This window comes from Dendrobates tinctorius, unplaced genomic scaffold, assembly GCF_039654945.1.
Source record: "Dendrobates tinctorius isolate UK_male_01 unplaced genomic scaffold, ASM3965494v1 ptg000246l, whole genome shotgun sequence".
In the NCBI taxonomy this organism is placed as follows: domain Eukaryota; kingdom Metazoa; phylum Chordata; class Amphibia; order Anura; family Dendrobatidae; genus Dendrobates; species Dendrobates tinctorius.
In genome coordinates, this window is record NW_027361913.1 from 3,388,678 (window position 1) to 3,412,357 (window position 23,680).

The following is a 23,680-nucleotide window of genomic DNA, read 5'->3' on the forward strand; positions in this document are numbered from 1 at the left end:
CGGGAGGGAGGGGGGAGATGAGAATGAGCCCAGCGGGGAGGGAGGGGGGAGATGAGAATAAGCCCAGCGGGGAGGGAGGGGGGAGATGAGAATGAGCCCAGCGGGGAGGGAGGGGGGAGATGAGAATGAGCCCAGCGGGGAGGGAGGGGGGAGATGAGAATGAGCCCAGTGGGGAGGGAGGGGGGGAGATGAGAATGAGCCCAGTGGGGAGGGAGGGGGGGAGATGAGAATGAGCCCAGTGGGGAGGGAGGGGGGAGAGGAGTATGAGCCTGGGGGGAGATGAGTATGAGCCCAGCAGGGAGGGAGGGGGAGATGAGAATGAGCCCACCAGCGGGGAGGGAGTGGGGAGATGAGAATGAGCCCAGCGGAGAGGGAGGGGGGAGATGGCTGCACTGAGGAGATGGCTGCGCTGGGAAAATGGGGGCACTGAGAAGATGGCTGCACTAGGGAGACGGCTGGACCGAGGAGATGGCTGCGCTGGGGAAACGGGTGCACTGAGAAGATGGCTGCACTAGGGAGATGGCTGCACTGGGGAGATGGCTGCACTGGGGAGATGGCTGCACTGGGGAGATGGCTGCACTGGGGAGATGGGTGCACTGGGGAGATGGGTACACTGGGGAGATGGCTACACTGGGGAGATGGGTGGACTGGGGAGATAGGTACACTGGGGAGATGAGCGCACTAGGAAGATGGCTGCACTGGGGAGATGGGTGCACTAGGGAGATGGCTGCACTGGGGAGATGGCTGCACTGGGGAGATGGCTGCACTGGGGAGATGGCTGCTGCACTGGGGAGATGGCTGCTGCACTGGGGAGATGGCTGCTGCACTGGGGAGATGACTGCTGCACTGGGGAGATGGCTGCTGCACTGGGGAGATGGCTGCTGCACTGGGGAGATGGCTGCTGCACTGGGGAGATGGCTGCACTGGGAGAAAGGCTACTTTCACATCAGCGAATTTTGCCAAAGTGTCTGCATTAGTCGTACTCACCAATGGGGGAGGCAGCACTAAAAGTGCCTAGGGCAGCATAAACTCTAAATACGACCCTGGTCGTTATAGACCGCAGCATGTCTATTTACCTTGTGGAGACCCTCCGTCTCCGCAAGATAAATAGCACAGTCTATGTATAGGATGCGGCGATTCCGCATGTGTTCAATGAACACATGCGGTATCACCGGGTGTACAACAGGGGCAGAGCGGGTATCCGCTGCATCCAAAGTGCAGCAATTCCGGATCGTGGACACATACCCTTAGCATCAAACATGTCCAATGTGGCATCAGGTGAGGCAATATTAGAGGCCTCCTTGCCCAGAAAGAATGTAGGTGAATCATCCTACTGGGTATAATGACACTTTATGGCCTCAACGAAGCGTTGGGCTTCTCTTTCCTGTAGAGTCCCCTATACAATCTAAGGCAGGGGTGGGCAATTAATTTTCCTGAGGGGCCACATGAGAGACCGTGACTGTTGTGGAGGGCCGAATCAATAGGCCAAAATTAATTCTGCTCAATATTAATATCAATATATTATAATTGTTATATTATTGATCATTATTTTAATATTAATTGTATCACTTAATATTGAGCAGAAGTAAGTCAGCTGATATCCCCCTATATATCGTTTGAACCCAAGTACAGTTCCTTCTGTATATTGTATGAGCCCCCAACAGCCCCTTATACATGGCATGAGCCCCACACAGCTTCCCCCATATGTGGCATGAGCCCCACACAGCCTCCCCATATACGGCATGAGCCCCACACAGCCCCCTGTACACACTGCATGAGCCCCAAACAGCCTCCCTATATACACTGCATGTGGCCCCCGTAGCCTCCCCATGTGCAGCATGTGACTTCCATAGCCTCCCCATATGTAGCATGTCGCCCCCCATATGCACACCAGGTGCAGCATGTCATCCTCATATGCAGCACCATGTGCAGCATGTCGCTCCCATATTCAGCACCATGTGCAGCATGTGACCCCTATATGAAGCACCATGTCACCCCCATGTGCAGCACCAAGTCACCCCCACCATGTGCAGCACCATTTCATAACAGTATTCATGGGTATGGAGCAAGGTGCGGCCACTACCTATAACCCTATAAGAACCCACTATACAATCACTGGCTGGTGCTTGTTAAAATTTGCTCCTAAAGCCTCCCTGACATGTTTCGACAGCTAACTGACATCATCAAGGGTTGAGGCTGTAATCAGCTGACCATGAGGTGGCCGGACCTTTTAAAACTTAGGATCTGATGTCACACCAAAGGTCAATCTATCACCTAATCCAATCATTCAGCCAATCAGGGCTCACAATACTTACTAATAGATGGATACAGTAGATATAATGACCATAAGTCTCTGTCTAGGATACTTAATAGTTATATTAATCCAATCTGTACTCCGCTTGAGGGACAACCTTTCAAAAGGGCCTACAATGACAAATATTAGTTTAGTAGGACCACTCTGCATTCAAGTTTTGTCCACTGCACAATGTGCATAGGGTTTGTAAAAATTAGCCTTATGGGCTGAGTCATGGTTGACGCAGGAAGACACCATCCCAAGGTCCTCCAATCACAGATAGTAGTTAGGCTGGAGTAGGAATACTGTCCTGGTTTGTCCACTGCACAATATGCATAGGGTTTGTAAAAATTATCCCTATGGGCTGAATCATGATTGACGACGGAAGGAAACAGGTCTTTATGGGAAGGGGTTGACGTTAACAGCAATAGCATAAATCATCATTTTTGGTGAATTTAGGTTGGCTTACTCTTATCTGGAGGGATTGCAAACTGTGGAGATATCCAGTCCTTGTTAAATTTAATCAGAGTAAAGCCCCCGTTACACACAGCAAGATCGCTAGCAATATCGCTGAAACATCACAGGTTTTGTGACGCAGCAGCGATATCGCTAGCGATATCGCTATGTCTGATACTTACCTGCGACCGGCTCCCCCGCTGGTTATCGCTGATCGCGCGAGAACGTCCTGGACCATTTCTTGTCGGGCGCTTCCTGCTGGGCTTCCTGTGGCGCCGACGAGCGACGCGTGGACGCGGGCAGAAGGACGTCAGGATCACCGCGTCTGACAGGTAAGTAGCGACCCCCGACCGCTGCTATGTCGCTGGTGAGATCTGCCTGTGTGGCTGCTCACTAGCGACCACTTAGCGATGCACCAGCGATCCATATCGTTGTCGGGATCGCTGGTGCATCGCTTAGTGTAATGGTACCCTTAGTCTGTTTGCTTGTTCCGTGGAGAGGCGTGTGCACCTATCAGTGATGATTGACCCAGCGGAACTGAAAACATGCTTTGACTTCACACTAGCAGCTGGGCAGGCCAGCACCTCCAGGGCGTATAAGGAGAGGTCAGGCCAAGTGTTCAGCTTAGACACCTAATAATTAAAGGAAACTGAAGCATCAAAAAGGACGCACATATGGTCACTTAAGTACCCCTTGATAACATTCTGCAACTTCTCCCTCCTTGGCATTGTTACAGGCGCAGATAGCCCTTGCTGTGGTGCAGGTTTATGGAAAATTGCCCAATTTGTGCACATTTTTCCCCCACATCTGTTGGATCTGGCGTTTGTTTCTCTCTCCCATTATCCTTTGGTGTTGAAAATCGCCGCTATTTCTGCCACCAGCATTGTCTGAGGGTGATGCTTTCAGCAACTGATCTACAATGGCCCTCTTGAACGATTCCGTTGTAAAACTCTTCGGTGACGCCAAAAGGAGAGAAGAAAATTTCTCCTTGTACCGTGGATCGAGAAAGGTGGCCAATCAGTATTGGTTGTTGGATAAAATGTGTATCACGTGAGGGTCTTGCCACAGACACTTACACATGAACTGTGCCATGTGAGCCAAGCTGCAAAAAGGCAAATGTTCTGTGTTCCCAACAGTAGGAACAGTACCCATCCTCTCCTCAAGCTGACTCGCCTCCTCCTCCACCTCCTCCTCTCCAGCCCATCCAGGCTGCACAGACATGAAACTTTGGTTGGGTGTCCCCTCTGTAGCATTAGGAGTCCCCTCAGTAGCACAGAAAAACAAGTCCTCTTCCTCCTCATCCTCATCATCTTCCTCTTCATCACACAATGTTGCCTTAGAATATTGGCTGGGCTGGGTGGTATCACCCATTGTGAAATCTGGCTCCATAAACTTGCTGGGCACTCAAAGCTTCCTCTTTGAGATTATGCAGTGATTGTTTCAAGAGACAGGCGGGATGGTTGCACTGATAATAGCCTAATCACCGCTCACGAGGTTGGTGCAGTACTCAAAGTTCTCAAGAACCTCACAAATGTCAGCGATCTACACCCACTCGACAGTTGTCATGTGTGGTGGCTGACTCTCAGTCTGAGGGGCATGTTGAAGCTGGTGTTCAGCTACTGCCCTCTGCTGCTCACTAATTGTTGCCAACATACGATAGGTTGAGTTCCACCAAGTGAGCAGGTTGCAAATAAGTCGGTGACTTGGCAAAATCAAGTGCTTTTGCAGCGCTGTAAGACCAGCAAAAGCGGTAGAGGAGTGGCAGAAATGGGCACTAATATGGCACACCTTCTCAAGTAGGTACGGCAAGGCAGGGTAACTTTTCAGAAACTTCTGAACAACTAGGTTCAGCACGTGAGCCATGCATTGCACGTGTACCAGCATGCCAATTTTTAAAGCCGCCACCAGGTTACGCCCATTATCGCAGACGTCTAGACAGGGTTGGAGGTGCAGCGGGGTGAGCCACTGATCGGTCTGTTGGTTTAAAGCTTGCCACAGCTCTGCTAATGTTTGGACTGCTGCTTTGCGTAGGTCACTAAACGCCTTTTTCAATGGACTAATGTGGACAGCAGAAGGCAGGCTGTGACCATAAAAACAGTAGGGAAAATGGCCTGGTGCGTGCTTGGTAGCAGGCAGTAGGAAATGTTTGGACTACTGCTTTGCGTAGGGAACTAACCGCCTTTTTCAGTGGACTAATGTGAACAGCAGACTACTGTTTTGTGTAGGGCACTAACCCAAAAACAGCGGGGAAAATAGACTTGTGCTTTTAAAAAAGAAAAAAAAAGCAGCACAATATGCTAGTACTTTATGTGCTGGAAAAATATTGCTTTGCCTCTAACAAGAGCTGTTTTAAGATGGACACTGGAAGAACACTTTACCCTTTCCCTACCTAATACACAATCTCTTACTCCCTGTACTCTGACTTTGTTGTGTGTCTTCAGCTCTGAAAAAAGCTATTTTTTTGGTGGTATTATGGAGCTAGTGACCGAATCTCTCTCGCCCTACTCTACACTGACCTAGTATACACTGCAGGCTGGGCTTTTGTTTTATCAAGAGGTCTAAAGACTCTCCCTAGCAGCTGAGTGATTTCTCCCTGCTTGTAGATGCAATGTACCCAAAATGTTTGCGGCAGGGCTTACATAGACTGTATGACTCTGGGCGGTCAGCCAGTCACAGTAATGCCACAACCAAGATGTCTGCGGCATTACTTTGATTGGTTAAGCAGCCCAGAATGTTTAGTGGCTGCAAAGGAGATGCCAAAACTGCAGGGAGGGACATCCAAATATAGCGAGGTGGATACACAAATAGTCGCAATGGAATGAGTAACCGGAATACCGTACTATCTGTGCAAATAGCAAATATACTCACTCATCACTATCTGCGACCACGCATGGATGGACTTGCGTCTACAAAATTACCCATCCTGCCACAAAAAACACTCCATTTTTTCACCGAACTGCAGGACTGTTACTAGTTCTTGGTTGGCTCAGCCCTGGATTCCACTGATACCTAACCCCCCTGAAAATTTAGGTGTCTCCTTTTGTCACCCATGTATACAGCAGTCTACTTGGATTGCTAGAGACATAGCAGCCTCCAGGGAAAGAGGGGTCCCATATAGAACAAAGGCATATTTTACCTTCTCATAAAGCTCCTGACAAAACTGACTATGGAGCACAGAATCATTCAAATTAGTATCTGTAGACCACCTACTGAACTCGGAGCAATACTCTTCCACTGGCCTGTCGCCCTGCTGAATTTAGACTTCAAAAATTCCTCCCCTGTCTGAAACTACTGTGAATCAGTCGGGAGATTATTTTGAGGCTTGGGGGTCACCCTGCAGAAGAGCGATTACAATCCCCAGTAGAGAGTAACCTAGAATATAGTTTGCTTTTCTCCCTAAAAACCACATACTTATCCCAAACCTAAGCTTGGAATCAATGGGCACTGCAAGGCAACTGCATGCAAGTCTGTCACATCTAGGCAAAGTTTTTGTAACTGCTTTGCCAGAGCAGCCACAGGATCCATAGTTGATCCAGAAAGGTGAGGCCATTTATAATTTCACAATATTGCTGTAGGTTTTGCAGGGACAATGTGCTCCTATCCTGTCCTTCAAACTAGGGGAACCCTAGTCCCCCAGATTACTCCTGATAGTGAGGATGCTGGGGACTCGTACCTTGCTATGCTTTTATATGTTTTCTCCCCCACCCAGGGAGGAATGGGACAGAATCCTATGAAATAATACAAACCAGTCAGACAGGAGAAAGCAGACAAGATTAAAGGAAAACCACAATCACACAAATACACTCACAACACAACTGAGTGGGAATCAAGGGAGGAGTAGGTGGAACAAACCAAATGGGAAGAGGATAAAGAGGATCACACCCAAACTAAATTCACAAAGAAATCTCTTGAAAATTACTTCAACTGCCTGCTCCTAGCTTTGAACTCTCCTTTTACTCAAAACCAGGAAGTGGTAAGCTATCACTGGCAAAGAAAGAAACAATGAGGAGGGTTCTTAAACCTGTAGGGTGTAACCAACTCAGAAGAGCTGATACAGTAAGAAAAAGTACTCCAGGAGTCCACCTAAACAGTCTAAACCTTGCATAAACATGGAAAAGAAATACAGAACTACTAATAGAATGATGAAGCCGTTCTATCTAACACAGGTGTATGTGTCACCAGACGCTGTGATCGTCTGACCCCACTGTGCCTCAGTATCTTATGACAGCTGGTTTGCCAATAAGAATGTGCAAAAAATTCACCCTTTAGATGTGCTAAGCTGGTAGAGACATACTCCAAAAGACTTACAGCAGTAACTGCAGTAAATGGTAGTGCTATAAATTGTTGACTTGGGGCTGAATGCAATTGCATGTCCCAATTTTCAAATTGATAGTTTTCTAAATATTTTAAAAGTATGTATCATTTCCTTAACACTTCACAAATGCTTGCTACTTTGTGGTGCCATATCACATAAATGCCCAATTAAAAACAAATAAGTTTATGGGTGTAGGTAAAATAATGTGGAAAAGTTCAATGGGCATGAATTGTTTTTCAAGGCACTGTATCTATGTATCGATCCTTCTGACAGATTGCCTTTAAAATTGCACAATGCATTCAGCATTTGTCTACAGAGAAGCCACAGGGGTTATTGCGATACATAACATAGCTCCCCATGTAGACTATCTTCTGACAGATATCAAAGAAAGCCCATGAAAACAAACTCATTTCTTTACAAAATAAGGCTGGTTCCACATTTGCGTTTTTTTGCGCTGGAAAAAAACGCATACGTGCGCATGCGTTTTTTCCCCTATATTTAACATGGGTGCGCATACCTGCGCGCTGGTAAGCGCACGTATGCGATTTTCATGCGCTGCGTTTTTTTGGGGTGTGCGTTTGTATTTTCCAGATGCAGCATGTTGCATTTTTTGGCCCTGCAAAAAAGCGCATGCGCACATATGCGCACGTTTTGCGCTAAAATTGGCCATTATAGCCTATGGATGCACATATGTGCGCACTGGCATGCTCATGTATGCGTTTTTTTGCACATGCGTTTTTTTTTTTACCATTAGTTTAGACAATGGAATTTAGGGGTTTGGGTAAAGTTAGGGTTAGTTAAGGGGGTTTAGGGTTAGGGTTAGGGTCAGGGTTAGGGTCAGGGTTAGGGTTAAGTATGGTTTGGTTAAGGGTTAGGGTCAGGGTTAGGGTTAGGGTCAGGGTTAGGGTTAAGTATGGTTTGGTTAAGGGTAAGGGTCAGGGTTAGGGTTAGGGTTAGGGTCAGGGTTAGGGTCAGGGTTAGGGTTAAGTATGGTTTGGTTAAGGGTTAGGGTCAGGGTTAGGTCAGGGTTAGGGTCAGGGTTAGGGTTAAGTATGGTTTGGTTAAGGGTTAGGGTCAGGGTTAGGGTCAGGGTTAGGGTTAAGTATGGTTTGGTTAAGGGTTAGGGTCAGGGTTAGGTCAGGGTTAGGGTCAGGGTTAGGGTTAAGTATGGTTTGGTTAAGGGTTAGGGTCAGGGTTAGGGTTAGGGTTAGGGTCAGGGTTAGGGTTACTGTTAAGGTTAGTTAGGGTTAAGTATGGTTTGGTTAAGGGTTAGGGTCAGGGTTAGGGTTAAGTATGGTTTGGTTAAGGGTTAGGGTTAGGGTTAGGGTCAGGGTTAGGGTTAGGGTTAGGGTCAGGGCTAGGGTTAGGGTTAGGGTCAGGGTTAGGGTCAGGGTTAGGGTTAAGTATGGTTTGGTTAAGGGTTAGGGTCAGGGTTAGGGTCAGGGTTAGGTCAGGGTTAGGGTCAGGGTTAGGGTTAAGTATGGTTTGGTTAAGGGTTAGGGTCAGGGTTAGGGTTAGGGTTAGAGTCAGGGTTAGGGTCAGGGTTAGGGTTAAGTATGGTTTGGTTAAGGGTTAGGGTCAGGGTTAGGGTCAGGGTTAGGTCAGGGTTAGGGTCAGGGTTAGGGTTAGGGTCAGGGTTAGGGTCAGGGTTAGGGTTAAGTATGGTTTGGTTAAGGGTTAGGGTCAGGGTTAGGGTCAGGGTTAGGGTTAAGTATGGTTTGGTTAAGGGTTAGGGTCAGGGTTAGGGTTAGGGTTAGGGTCAGGGTTAAGGTCAGGGTTAGGGTTAGTTAGGGTTTGGGTTAGGGTTAAGTATGGTTTGGTTAAGGGTTAGGGTCAGGGTTAGGGTTAGGGTTAGGGTCAGGGTTAGGGTTAAGGGTTAGGGTCAGGGTTAGGGTTAGTAAAGTCATGGTTTGGGTTAGTGTGAGGGGCCACCTAATGTTGGAAAAAAACGCAAACGCGGTAAAAACGCACTAAAAACGCATACAAACGCATAAAAACGCTGCGTTTTTTTCATGCATGCTCATAAAAATGCTCGAAAAAAACGCAGCAGTTGTATGCTTTTGTATGCGTTTTTTCAATGCGTTTTTTTGCGGGAAAAACACGCTGCAAAAAAAAGCAAGTGTGAAACTAGCCTTAGTGACGCAAAGGTGGATATTTTAGAAGGTCATTTGATTATCTCTTAGCACTTACATGACAAGACAATACATTTACAAACACGGATTTATTGAGGAGTAATTTATTGAGGAGTAATATAACACGGCAGACCTGACCCTCTGACGCATTAATTAAAATGAAAAACTGTATTTAAAGTTTAGCAAAGGTGAAGTATGCATTTATTTAGCATTTATGCAGTCTGTGGAATATTAAATGGAAATCTTAGTTGTATATTAAAATACCAAACAAACCGTTTAAATCTGTGCGATTTCATAGTTAATTTAAACTTTCATAAATATTAACTTATGGAATATTTGGTAATTATACAAAATGATGATGTGACTGTCTTGGTTGGGGCATTACTGTGATTGGCTGCTGTATGACATCATCAGGGGTTCTAAAACAACAGGCACCATACTGCTCCGCACACTGACGCTGTTGCACAGCTCAGTGACGGTTCATATTGGAGGGAGAGAGTGCTTGTTCAGGCCTGTGTGTGCACAGTATAACGATTCAGAGTCCTATAGTGTTGATACTGGTGCTGAAACTGAATCATCATATTAACAACCCTTCTAAGTGGTAGAATACTGTCTGAAGACTGAGGTTAGGGCTATTTAATCCCTTGTAAAATATATAGCTGTGGCATTTTGTTTATGAAAAAATTTAATATATTGTGTGATCCATCGACTATTACATACTTTGTGGCACATTTTCGTGTTATATAACACTCCAAAAAAGTGTTGACGTTTTTTTCCGAATTAGATTACTCACCCATAAAGTATTCCATACTCTGGGATACATTTTTCTGATATACAACACTCTCAAAAAATCATTTAAAAATGTTGCTGGCTTAAATTTCTTACCAGTGCAGTATTTTGTACTGTGGGGTAAATTTCTGTGATATCTGACACTTTCAAGACACTTTGAAAAAAAGTTCTGAATTCAGTTCCCCATCCATGCAGTATTAAGTGGTGTAGGGTATATTACTGTGATATATATCACTCCAAGAAAGCGCTCAAAAATTTCACTGGGTTAAATTTCTTAGCCATTCAGTATTCCTTGATCTGGGGTACAATTTTGTGACATATACACTCACTGGCCACTTTATTAGGTACACCATGCTAGTAAGGGGTTGGACCCCCTTTTGCCTTCAGAACTGCCTCAATTCTTCGTGGCAGAGATTCAACAAGGTGCTGGAAGCATTCCTCAGAGATTTTGGACCATATTGACATGATGGCATCACACAGTTGGCGCAGATTTGTCGGCTGCACATCCCTGATGCGAATCTCCCGTTCCACCACATCCCAAAGATGCTCTATTGGATTGAGATCTGGTGACTGAGGAGGCCATTTGAGTACAGTAAACTCATTGTCATGTTCAAGAAACCAATCTGAGATGATTCGAGCTTTATGACATGGCGCATTATCCTGCTGAAAGTAGCCATCAGATGTTGGGTACATTGTGGTCATAAAGGGATGGACATGGTCAGCAACAATACTCAGGTAGGCTGTGGCGTTGCAACGATGCTCAATTGGTACCAAGGGGCCCAAAGAGTGCCCAGAAAAAATTCCCCACACCATGACACCACCACCACCAGCCTGAACCGTTGATACAAGGCAGGATGGATCCATGCTTTCATGTTGTTTACGCCAAATTCTGACCCTACCATCCGAATGTCGCAGCAGAAATCGAGACTCATCAGACCAGGCAACGTTTTTCCAATCTTCTACTGTCCAATTTCGATGAGCTTGTGCAAATTGTAGCCTCAGTTTCCTGTTCTTAGCTGAGAGGAGTGGTACCCAGTGTGGTCTTCTGCTGCTGTAGCCCATCTGCCTCAAAGTTCGACGCACTGTGCGTTCAGAGATGCTCTTCTGCCTACCTTGGTTGTAACGGGTGGCAATTTGAGTCACTGTTGCCTTTCTATCAGCTCGAACCAGTCTGCCCATTCTCCTCTGACCTCTGGCATCAACATGGCATTTCCGGCCACAGAACTGCCGCTCACTGGATTTTTTTTCTTTTTCGGACCATTCTCTGTAAACCCTAGAGATGGTTGTGTGTGAAAATCCCAGTAGATCAGCAGTTTCTGAAATTCTCAGACCAGCCCATCTGGCACCAACAATCATGCCACGTTCAAAGGCACTCAAATCACCTTTCTTCCCCATACTGATGCTCGGTTTGAACTGCAGGAGATTGTCTTGACCATGTCTACATGCCTAAATGCACTGAGTTGCTGCCATGTGATTGGCTGATTAGAAATTAAGTCTTAACACACAGTTGGACAGGTGTACCTAATAAAGTGGCCAGTGAGTGTATAACACTCCAAAAAATTGTTTAAACATTTTGTTGGCTTAAACTTCTCACCAATATAGTGTTCCATGCTGTGGGGTACATTTCTGTGATATCTAATACTTCCAAAAAGCTTTGATTACTTTGAATAGTTTTTCAAGGAACTGTATCTATGTATTGATTATACTCATAGATTCCCTTTAAAAAATTGCACAATGCATTCAACATTTGGCTACAGAGGAGCAACAGGTGATATTGCGATACATAATATAGTTCCCCATGTAGACAATGTTCTCATAGATTGTATCAAAGCAAGCCCATAAAAACAATTTACATTCTTTGCAAAATCAGTGACGCAAATAAGAATATTTTGTAAGGTTGTTTGATTATCTCTTAGCACTTACAGGACAAGATAATATATTTATAAACACGGATTTATTGAGGAGCAATATAAAACCACAGACCTGATCCTCTGTCACATTAATTAAAGTGAAAAACAGTGTGTTTAAAGTTTAGCAAAGGTGAAGTATGCATTTATTTAGCATTTATGAAGTCTGTGGCATATTAAATGACAATAATAGTTGTATATTAAAATACTAAATGGACTGTTTAAATCTTTAAATCTGCGCAACTATATATTTATTTTAAACTTTTATAAATATTAACTTATGGAATACTTAGGTAATTGCACAAAATTGAATATGAGAACTTGGCTTAGCAGGGATATCCAAGTATGTTTGGCGCCTGTTACACAGCCAATAACAATGCAGATATTGCCTGCACATCACTGTAATGTTGTATCCATCTTGGTTGTGGCATTACTGTGATTGGCTGGCCATGTGAAATCATCAGGGGTTATAAAACAACAGGCGCCACCTGGCTCGGCACACTGACACCATTGCACAGCTATGTGACAGTTCGTAATGGAGGGAGAGAGTGTTTTTCCAGGCCTGTGTGTGCACAGTATAATGAATCAAAGTCCTATAGTGTTGATGCTGGTGCCGAAGGTGAACTATCATACTAACAGCCCTTCTAAGTGGCAGAATACAGTCTCTAAACAGGGATTATGGCTGTGCAGTCCCTTGCAAAATATACAGCTGTGGCATTTTTGTTTCTGTAAAAAAATTGAATAGATTGTGTGATTCATCAAGTATTACTTGCTTTGTGGTACATTTTGGTGTGATTATAACACTCCAAAAAGTGTTGACTTTTTTGTGGATTAAATTACTCACCCATAGAGTATTTTGTACTTTAGGGTACATTTTTGTGATACATAACACTCCAAAAAAATGGTTAAAAATATTTGCATGGTTAAATTTCTCACCCATGCAATATTTCTTGCTGTGGGGTACATTTCTGTGTAGTACTTCCAAAAAGCTTTAATAAAATTCTAGATTTAGTTCCTCATCCATACAGCATTAGGGCAGTCGTTCAGATATTTCCGGTACTTGAAGAAACGGTTCCGGAGATATTCGTGTCCGTGTGTGCACGTGGCCCATCCGTGTGTCATCTGTGTGCTGTCCCTGTGAATACATATCACACACAAAGGTTTGGAGGTCCAAATGAGGGGTTAAGGCATTAATTAAAGGCTTGTAACTTGCAAAGGTGTGATCCATTAGTGATTATGTCTTAAAACAGTTCCGACAGTTTTTGACAATGACATATCATCTTAGGGGTGTGTATTATGACTCCTTTGGCTTCACAAATATGTCTATTGACAATGAGGCATTGTGGTTGGTATGGCTTTTGTCACGTCGCTCTGGGGTTCGCCAACATATGCTTGATGAGGAACCACGGCTGCAAAAGAGACTATGTGTTCACCCTCTACTCTTGCTACGTGGGGCATATGGTCATTTAAAAAAATTGTATAATGAACTTCGCAGATACCGTTGAAGTTTATTGCTTTTTGTTGTCTTTCCATTACCGGAATTGACAACATACTTCAGTTTTTGCGTCCTTACCTTCTCAGACAAGACACATGCATGAGACTAAGCATTTCTCCTGAGGAGTGTTTGCTAGTAACCTTGAGGTAAGTTTTTGCACAACACATTATATTATGGCCAATAACGTGCAAACCACCATTGTGGGTTAAGTGGTTAATTTTCTATTGAGTAATGTCACAGTTCACTAGGTTAGACAATGACCATAATCGTAACTGCCAGACATATCTTTGTTAACCATTGGCCTAGAAATAAAGGCCACCATACACTTTGAATATGTATTATTACAAACAATCAAATAGTAGGCCCCACAAACAAGCTCGTAACATGCCCACTTTGTGAGCTGTACATTATAAGTCACACCTGTGTGCTTCATTCATGGGTGTGGTTTATATTGGCCAATACATATATTTGATGTTCATCTGTGCTGTATGACCTTCACTATGTAATAATTGTTTGATTTATCATCATATTCCATAATTGATGGTGATGTTTAGACATCCAAACTATGGTTTTGTTAACAGATTCCTAGCTACTGGCCACTCATATTCTTCACTTCATTTTGAGTTCCTCCTTGGCACGTCACCCATATCCGGGATTGTGCGCTCAACCTGTCTTCTGATTTGGGACAAGCTGAAGAGCTGCTTCATGCCTCAGCCAACCACACAACACTGGTTGCGGATTGCCCAGGGTTTCATGGTAGCCTCAGAGTTCCCAAATTGCATTGTTGCTCTGGATGGTAAACACATTCATGTCAAGAAGCTGCCAACTCTGGGTCTCATTATTTTAATTATAAAAATTTTTTTCCGTAGTTCTGCTGGCTGTAGCTGACAGCATCTAGTGTTTTGTTCTTGCTGACATTGGGGCATATGGGAGTGCCTCTGATGCTCGCATCTTTAGAGCTTCAAGATTAGCTCGGCAACTTGCTGACACTAATTTAAATCTGCCCCAACCATGTGTGCTTCCTGGAGCGTCGGGCCCACCTGTACCATTTATCATGGTTGCTGATGAGGGTTTTGCGCTCTCAAGGCATGTTCTTCGACCATTTCCACATCGATGTCTGGACAACCAGAGGCGAATTTTTAACACTTGACTGATGAAAGCCTGTCGATTGGTTGAGTGTGCTTTTGGAATCTTGACTTCAAGATGGTGTATCTTTGAAACACAAATCCAGATGCATCCAGAAAATGTCCAGGCAGTCATAAAGGCTGCCATTATTTTGCATAATTTCTGCCGACAACAAGAAGCATCCTTGGATGATGTATATGATGGGAGAGTGGTTAATGTGGCATTACCAGAGGAAAGACAGCATGCTCCCTGAGTTGCTCACTCTGCCCTTCTAGTCTGGAATATTTTTGCTGATTATTTTTTGACACCAGAGGGTAGTGTGCCATGGCAAATGGAGGAGCCCAACTAATGTTAAACTTAAATATGTATTCTGTCCAAAAGTGTAATTTTTTTCTTTTCATACCTTTTTTTGGCCATTTATAGCAATTTGGATAGGGATTCGCAAGGCAATGAGGACCCTTGACGTTGGTTGCGAGCTTAAATTTGATGTGGGTAATTGATACATGGCCGTCTCAAAGCTTAATTGTTCCCATACCAACTATCTAATACCTCATTATGTGTTTACTGTGGGTGTGATAAATATGCCATGTATGTATTTGGTCTGATAATTGTAGACTATCTCCAAATACCTAAGACCCTCACTCTTTGTCTGTGTTCCTGTGTTCTTGAAGGAGAGTGGGTCACCTTGCGATCATCTTGTTCAGACATACTGACCTTGAAGTGTCCAATTTCACTGGCATTTTACCAGTACAATAGTTCTACACAGTTGAGGCTGTGAGGGGGCACAGCTTCAGTGGCCTCACCGCTAGTCAATGAAGCTGCATGCGCCACCACCATCTCCTCCTTTCCTATTAGTTTTCAGCCGGGATGGATTAATATTAGCACCATCCTGGTTGTAAAGTGTGTATGGGCCAGATATGGATTACTTCATGGGAAATAAAGGTGGACAGGTATGGTATATTGCTTATTTGTTTTGTAAATTTGTTCTTTCGGTCATATCAAGGACATATTTTTTAAATTACATAGGCTTTTTCAAATAGACAAGACATATTAACACTTAACCAATGTATGTTTTTTTTAGTACAACACATGTATTCATCCGAGGGTGTAGCATTACAAAACTAAAATTTTTGTTAACATAATGAAGGTATCCTACATATTTTGGTTATTCATAAATCAACAAAGTCACCATGACTGGAGAAAGATTCGTCCGTGGTATTTTCTGCACTTCCACGTTCGGGGCTGGAGGACTGTGTGGCCATTTGTCCTGTAGGCATTGTGGGCTGGCGTGTGGTTGTTTGAGGAGGTTGAGTTGGCAAAATTGATGGTGTAACAGATGTAGATGGGGGATAAGGTTGTGTTTTGAAAGACTCACCCAAATATGTTTGGGAAACACTTTGTTGCTGAGGTAAAGTAGGTTGTGAGTCAACAATCTGGCTCAGCTATGATTGCGAACTACTATAGTTCTCACCTCTTGGCATACGGCTGTGCTGACCAAATTGGCTGACCACAGGTGTCTGGTGCCTTGATGGCAGATTGTAGGGCTGTGGCATAGCAAAATTACTACCACTAATATCCCCCACAGCTATGCTGGAGGAGATTGATTTCAAATATTGGCTGTAGGTGGTGCAGGGATCAGACATTTGCCCATATTGCTGGCTACTGGCACCTGTATGAAGCACTGAGGCTGGATCAGACATTTGCCCATATTGCTGGCTATTGGCACGGGCATGAGGCACTGAGGCTAAATCAGACATTTGCCCATAATCATGGATAGAGCATCGGGCAGGAGGAAACCAAACAGGAGCATACATTTGGGGATAAGGATGTCTGGAGGCAGGAGGTGGAGGCATGGACGAGAGTGCAGGCATGTGCTGTGATTGTTGTGTTGCTGGTCCAGGGTCGGCCCCTGAAGATAGTGTAACTACATTTTAGGCATGTGTTATGTTGGTCGCAGATGGCATCTGTATTTGATGCTGGGCAGCTCGCCATTGTTCAATGGGCCCTAGCACCTGGTTTGGTTCCTGCTCTCCTTGGCTTGCAGCAATGAGGGTCAATATTGCAGCCTGTACCCGTTCCTGCCGTTCATCAGGAATTTTGGCTAGGCAAGGAGAGAGGGACCTACAAAACCGATCTGTAGAATTTTCAGGTGTCATGGAATTTAGTATTGATAAAACTCAAGCATTAATGAGCTCTGGCAACATACGTGGCTCTTCACGTCGCTTGGTTCGTCTATCTCGGAGAGTGTGTGCAAGATACCGAGGTAGATTGGATGTTGATGATGTCTGTGGTGCTGGGGCTGCTGCTTGGAATGTTGTTGGGGCCGTTGTTTGTGTGCTTCCATAACCACATAACCAGCATCAGTGGAGGCTTCAGCAGCATCAGACACCTGTTCATCAGGCTGTGTTGCTGGAGTTGGGTCTGCTGGGGCTTCGGTCTCCAATGCAGAGGTACATGGCACTGATCTTGCGGTTGTTGGTGATTCATCTGAGTCTTCAAGGTTGTCATCAGTCCTAGGACAAATAACATTGTGACATAAACTGTTAATTTTGAACAAATTAATACAAAACAAAACTAGCTTTTTTTTTTTTTTTTTAGTTTGTTATCACAAACTAGTGACTAGTTTGTGATAACATATGAAGCTATGTCTCGAACATGTTGCTTTTTGGTAATTTAACATATAAACGTGTGTATGATTTAAAACACAGATGTACTTCTGAAAGATAACTATTGATCACAGATTTGCATGAAGGTTTAATAATGTTTGATATATGGAAATGTGGTAAAATACAGTGTTGTTAGTTTAATATGTTTGCAAAATCATACTGAGTCCCACTTACGGATTTAGCTCCAGGATTGGCCGGAGAAAAGCTAGGTTTCTGTAGAAGACATAGTGATGCTTTTTGGAAGCATCTGACGTGGAGGGGAGGGGATTAAATTCCCGCCTAAACTGGTCCCTTGCTGAGCGACATCGCTGTTTAACCAAATCAACTGTTGGGAAAGTGTAAAAACAACAAGTCACATTTCTGCAAATACAAAGATTAATTATACAACAACACAATAGGTTCAGCTATGTTAGATTTTCAAAGTTATTTGGTTATGATCATCATGATTGGGCAAAACAAACTTATGCTAAAAATAGTTTAGCCCTTGCCATTGAGACTAAAGGCCCCGTCTCACATAACGAGGTCATTAGCGAGATCGCTGAAATGTCACCGATTTTGTGACGCAACAGCGACCTCGCCATCGATCTCACTATGTGTGACACACAGCATCGACCGCCCCCCCGCTGGATATCGCTGATCGTGCTTGAATGTCCCAGGCCATTTTTTGATCGTTGGCGTCCCGCTGGCCAGCATGCATCGCTGTGTTTGACGCCAACGAGAGACCTCGTTGGCGATGCAGAACTCAGGGACGCAGGCGTTATTCGTCAGAATAGCTGCTGTGTGACAAGGTACCAATGACCGCCGAGGTCGTTATACGGATTGCCGGATCGTTACTGCGTTGTGGAATAGATCTGCCTGTTTGACGGCTCACTAGCGACCATTTAGCGATGCATCAGCGATCCTTACCAGGTAGTATCGTCGGGATCGCTGGCGCGTCGCTAAGTGTAACGGTACCCTAAGAAGTGTGTAAGACCACTTTGAGCCATGGTATTATCCAAACAATTAAGGATGAGCAGTGTTCTAAACAGTTTGGACAAACATACCCTGCATGACTTTGGCTGTGTATAACAACACAAATATTACCACAATTAACAATGACCAGTAGCCATATGTAAGGGCTTGTCTTGTGTGAATAATTTTGTATGATGTTATTACTGAAGTCTAAACATTGGATTTACCACAGTCACACACAAACAGTGGTGTGGCCAGCAATAAATGTTAAAAACAAATACTCCAAGGGGCTACTATATTTGAATACTTTGGGTATGTTGGATTAAAATAGTAGGCAGCACATGATGATCCTTACATGTTTAAAATGTGAAGATTCGCAAACTTTGTTTTTAACAATGTCTGAGACACTTTAATTGCAAACGTTTTTGCATATATTACATCAGTCAATTAACACATATAAAAATATTCAAACATAGTTAAGCCTAAGACCAACTAATGTGAGCCATATGGAGAGATATGCTTGAATACAGTACACAGTGTAAAATCCAGTGCTTTTTTTACGTCGGTATGCGACGGAACGGCGTACCGGAAAATCTGAAGGTGCTGCCGTACACCTTAAAATAATAAAGAATTCATTCTTACCCTCCGTCGCTCTGTCACTGCTGCCGTCCTCCAGTCCCTGCTTCTTCCTGCTTGTACCCGGCTATGACCGACGCAACAGCAATGACGTCATCGCTGCTGCGCCTGTCACATGACGCCGGCAAAAGCAGGAAGAAGCAGGGACTGGCGGCGGTGGCGGAGGGTAAGAATGAATGGTTCATTATTTTAAGGTGTGCGGCAGCATGGGGGGCTATAACCTGTGATGGGGGGCTATATACCACTGATGGGGGGGCTGTATACCACTGATGGGGGTCGGTCTGTTTTGGTTTAATTCTTTTAAATCGTCGTTTATATTAGTGTTTTATGAAGTTTTGTACGAGTTCATTGAGTTTTGTTTCGTGAAACTTGTCTTAGATGGATAAAATAACTCACTATTTCTCGGGCGGTGCGGCTCTGGCACGCAAAAGACCCCGAACAGACGTGGAGACAGAGCAGACCGTGGCCACCGGTTCTTTAACTATCGAACCTGCATCAGCTAGTGTTAATGGTCCTGATGATATAAAGCTCCTGTCGTCTGGTGATTCAAAGGCTCCCGACTGGCCAACATGCTAGACTCTAGACCAGAAGAATAATTACTGCAGTAAGTACAATTGGCTGTACGTTTGTGAACAGAAACTCGGTTGTTCGTCGTGCAAGAAAGTTGGATATCTGGGTGTGGAGTCAAACATTGGGATGAAAATTTCAAAGGCTTGGGCCAACTGTAACATAACATTCTTCGGCGAAAGTCAGCAACAGCAGCTAACATCTCTGCAAAAGAAAATATTTGATCACAAAGACACCGCCAGCCACAAAGCTGCAATTAGGCTGCTTGCAGAGGCGGAAAGAGAATCACTCCAGACGGTGATTTTGCATGCGCAAACTCAAGAAAAAGAAATACTACAGTACTGAATAATGAGAAATTAATCAGAAATGCGTACCGGCAAATATTTTTTTACAAAAAAAGCCCTGGTAAAATCTGATCTAACACATTTGGCATGCCAGGGAAGTGTGGGGGAAAAATAGAGTTTGTGCACAAGGCAGACAAGTAGCCCTTGAGTTACCTAGGTATTATTTTTTTGGTTGCAAAAAACTTCACAAAATAAAGTTTTTTAAGAAACAAAGATACACACCAGCACTAAAATGCTGCCACAGACACACACTGCATTTTTTGGCCATTTCTAACAAGCATGGTTCATGAGTAATTATGATATTAAACACAGGGAACATACTCTAAACTACTAAGAATATTGTAAAGTATATATAATAAGGTGCTTGGAAATACAAAGGAAAATAACACATAAGCCTAATGTTTCTGATGGTAAGACATGTAACATGACATATATAAAGCACAATGTGAACTAGTTTCATATGTTAACATTAATTCCATGTAAAATTTAAAAAGGAACATCTATGGGGTAACTTACCAAACTTTGCCTACTTTGCTGGTGAATATATGGACCAACCAGGTCTGGAGTAGAGCTGCTCAGCTACAGCGAACCAACCACGTTCGATCGCCAGCCTGTCATGGTATCTTTCGGATCGAGTGTCCCAAAGTTCGGGATGTTGCTCCACCAAACTTATTAGCCGTTCTGTGTCCACACGGGGGGCCATAATGATGTCTAAATTCACCAGGGTTGAAATATTCCAGCACTCTGATAACTTGCCAACTTCACCTCAGAGCTTAAAATGCTGTCTAGACTTATGAGCTAACATAAGAAAAAAATTCAAAAAATCTTACATATGAGAGGTAGACTAAGCAAATCCTGACTGATGCACTAGCAGGATGCAGCAGGCCTCCATTGATAAAGGCTTAGGGCATCACAGGTGCAACCCACTGATGAAGACAGCCAGTACCCAATAGAAAAAAAGAGGAGCTGGCTGCCTAGTGGGAAAAATGCACACAGATAAGGCTTGCATAAGTCATCAGTCACACAGTGCGGTGCAAAGTGTCTGAACAGCCTGCTGATCATGGCCATAATATTAGCAGGCAGGCTGTTCTGCACTATATACATGCACCACACAGAAAAAACCAAGCCAACATAATGAGGCCAAGCTGCATCCTGCAAAAATGATAAAAAGTGCAAAAAGATAATACATGGGGTATTAGTTACTATTTTGGCCAAGACAGATAAGCTTGCAATCCAAACGTCAAGGATCCCCACATTTTGCGAGTCCCTAACACTAAATCTGAACAGCTAACATAAGAAAAAAATTCAAAAAAACTTACATATGAAAGGTAGACTCAGCAAATCGTGACTGATGCACTAGCAGGATGCAGCAGGCCTCCATTGACAAAGGCTTAGGGCAGACAGCTAACATATAAAAAAAAATTCAAAAAAGCTTACATATGAAAGGTAGACTCAGCAAATCGTGACTGATGCACTAGCAGGATGCAGCAGGCCTCCATTGATAAAGGCATAGGCCTGCTGCATCCTGCTAGTGCATCTGTCTAAACTTATGCCAAAGTTTGGGCCAAAAAATGTCTAGACACCTGTCTAGTATTGATACAATTGGTTTGAATGTTAACCCTATAAGTTTTAAAATGCACACGGATCACATCCGTGTGCGGTACGTGTTTACATGCACCCATTGATTTGTATGGGTCCGTGTGATCCGTGCACTCCCACGAACACTGACATGTCTCCGTGTTTTGCACACGGACACATGGTCCGTGAAAACACGCTGACATGTGCAGAGACACATTCATTTTAATGTGTCTATGTGTGTCAGTGTCTCAGATACGTGAGGAAACTGTCACTACACATACCGGAGCCACTGACGTGTGAAACCGGCCTTAAGTTGTCTAGGGTATGTGATATCTATCACTGAAAAAAAGCATTCACACATGTTACTGGATTAATTTCTCAGCCATACAATATTTCTTGGCTTGGGGTACATTTTTGTGATATATATAACACTCCAAAAATATCTTTTGTAAATTTTGAGGGGGTTAAATATTTTACGTATTCAATTCCTCATCCGTATAGTATTATGTGGTCTGGAACGCATTACTGTGAGATATAACACTGTTACTGGAATTGTCCATTAACGACAGATACGTGAATAAGTGCTTATGGCCAGGGACTAGTGTTGAGCATTCCGATACCGCAAGTATCGGGTATCGGCCGATATTAGCGGTATCGGAATTCCGATACTTAATTCCGATACTTTTTTCATATCGGATTCCGGGATCGGAATCGGAATAGGAAGTTCCCATCATGCTATGAGCCTGCTTGCTTTGATTAAGCCAATGGGAATCCTCCGAAGTGTGGGCACATCCTGTTAGGCATGTAGGCATGTTAACTATTGGCATGGCTGTGATTGGCTGCCGAAATGATGTCATGATGCACTATAAAAGCCACCGCAGCCGCCATTTCTGGTCACTCTGCTGTGAATTCAGTTAGGGACAGGCTGCTGTAGAAGACTGTGAGGGACAGTTAGAAATAGCGATTCCACCAAACATCTAGTGCTTTACCCAGGCTACATAAACCACCACTGTAGCCTTCTTTGCCCTAGCAGCAGTGTTCACAGCTGTCTGCAAGGGCTGTGTGAGTGCAGCTCACGCTGTGGAGTGGGTCCTGCAGCCACGTCAGGCTGTAGGCCACCCAGTGTGATCACTGCTGCCTCATACATCTTTTATTTTTTGAGCTGCATTTTTTAAATAATTTCAATCTAGTGTGCTTCCATCCGTATCCATATACGTTGGTTGCAAACACTAGTAGTAGACAGCGGAGCCTTTCTGCAGCCTTTCAGTGCTAGTGTCCACTTTGCTGCACTGTTCACGGCTGTCTGAGAGGTCTCTGACTGTGTGTGAGTGCAGCTCACGCTGAGTAGTGTGTCCTGCAGCTACGTCTGGCTGTAGGACGCTCAGCGTGCGTCACTGCCTCACACATATTTTTATTTGAGTGCAGCTCATTTTTTCTTCTATTAGTGTGCATCCATCCGTCTCCATCTACGGTGGTTGCAAACACTATATAGGAGTACACAGCGGAGCCTTTCTGCAGCCTGTCAGTGCCAGTGCCCACTTAGCTGCACTGTTGACGGCTGTCTGAGAGGTCTCTGACTGTGTGTGAGTGCAGCTCACGCTGAGTAGAGTGTCCTGCAGCTACGTCTGGTTGTAGGACGCTCAACGTGCGTCACTGCCTCACACATATTTGTCTCTGAGTGCAGCTCATTTTTTCTTCTCCTATTAGTGTGCATCCATCCGTATCCATCAACATTGGTTGGTTGCAAACACTATATAGGAGTAGATAGAGGAGCCTTTTTTTCTGGCTTGTGCCCTGCCGGCGCAGCCAGATTAGTATTACCCAATTTTTTTGGAGCCTCATCTTTTGCATTGTAGGTTACCTGCCTGCATTGTAATAGCTCCAAAAAGTTGGTGATACTATCAGTTTCAATTCTTTGTTCTCATACTTTGAGTTTGTTTCAAACAAAGAAACCACATAAAAAGTTCACCAAACACTACATTTTGAACTTGTGTAGGCCACATCAGCTCCTATTAAAGTCTAGTCCACACACACACACTTCATAAAATTAGTGTTTCTTGTACCTGTAACCAGCTGTTCAGGAATAAGCACACTAAGGCCCCCCTTTGTACTTTTTTGCCTATCTTAAGCAGTCTTGCAAGATGAAGAAGGCAGGGAGTAAGGCGCGGGGGCGTGGGCGTGGGCGTGGAGTTTCAGCAGGGAGAGGACGTGGGGATTCTGCAGGGAGAGGACGTGGGGATTCTACAGGTAGAGGACGTGGGGATTCTGGGCCTGCTGCGGGCACCAGTGGATCAGCATCCCCCAGTTTTAGCAGGCAACAGTCCTTTATGCGCAGCTTTGTAGGACCTCAACGTACCCCACTGCTGCGGGAGGAACAAATTGAAGCCGTTGTCGGATGGATGGCAGCTAACGCATCGACTTCAATT

General features: G+C 44.3%; 1 long non-coding RNA gene and 1 pseudogene across 1 annotated transcript; one reads left to right on the forward strand and one right to left on the reverse strand.

Annotated features, from left to right (window-relative positions):
- Nucleotides 1-13,224: 13,224 nt before the first annotated feature.
- Nucleotides 13,225-14,765, forward strand: LOC141063236 (uncharacterized; annotated as a pseudogene).
- A 788-nt stretch (nt 14,766-15,553) lies between these two features.
- LOC141063186 (uncharacterized) lies at nt 15,554-20,546 on the reverse strand. Its single transcript, XR_012224830.1, has 4 exons — nt 20,193-20,546; nt 19,162-19,344; nt 17,353-17,503; nt 15,554-17,025 (listed from the first exon to the last, which is right to left on the reverse strand). It is a non-coding gene; the product is annotated as an uncharacterized lncRNA (long non-coding RNA).
- Nucleotides 20,547-23,680: the final 3,134 nt, after the last annotated feature.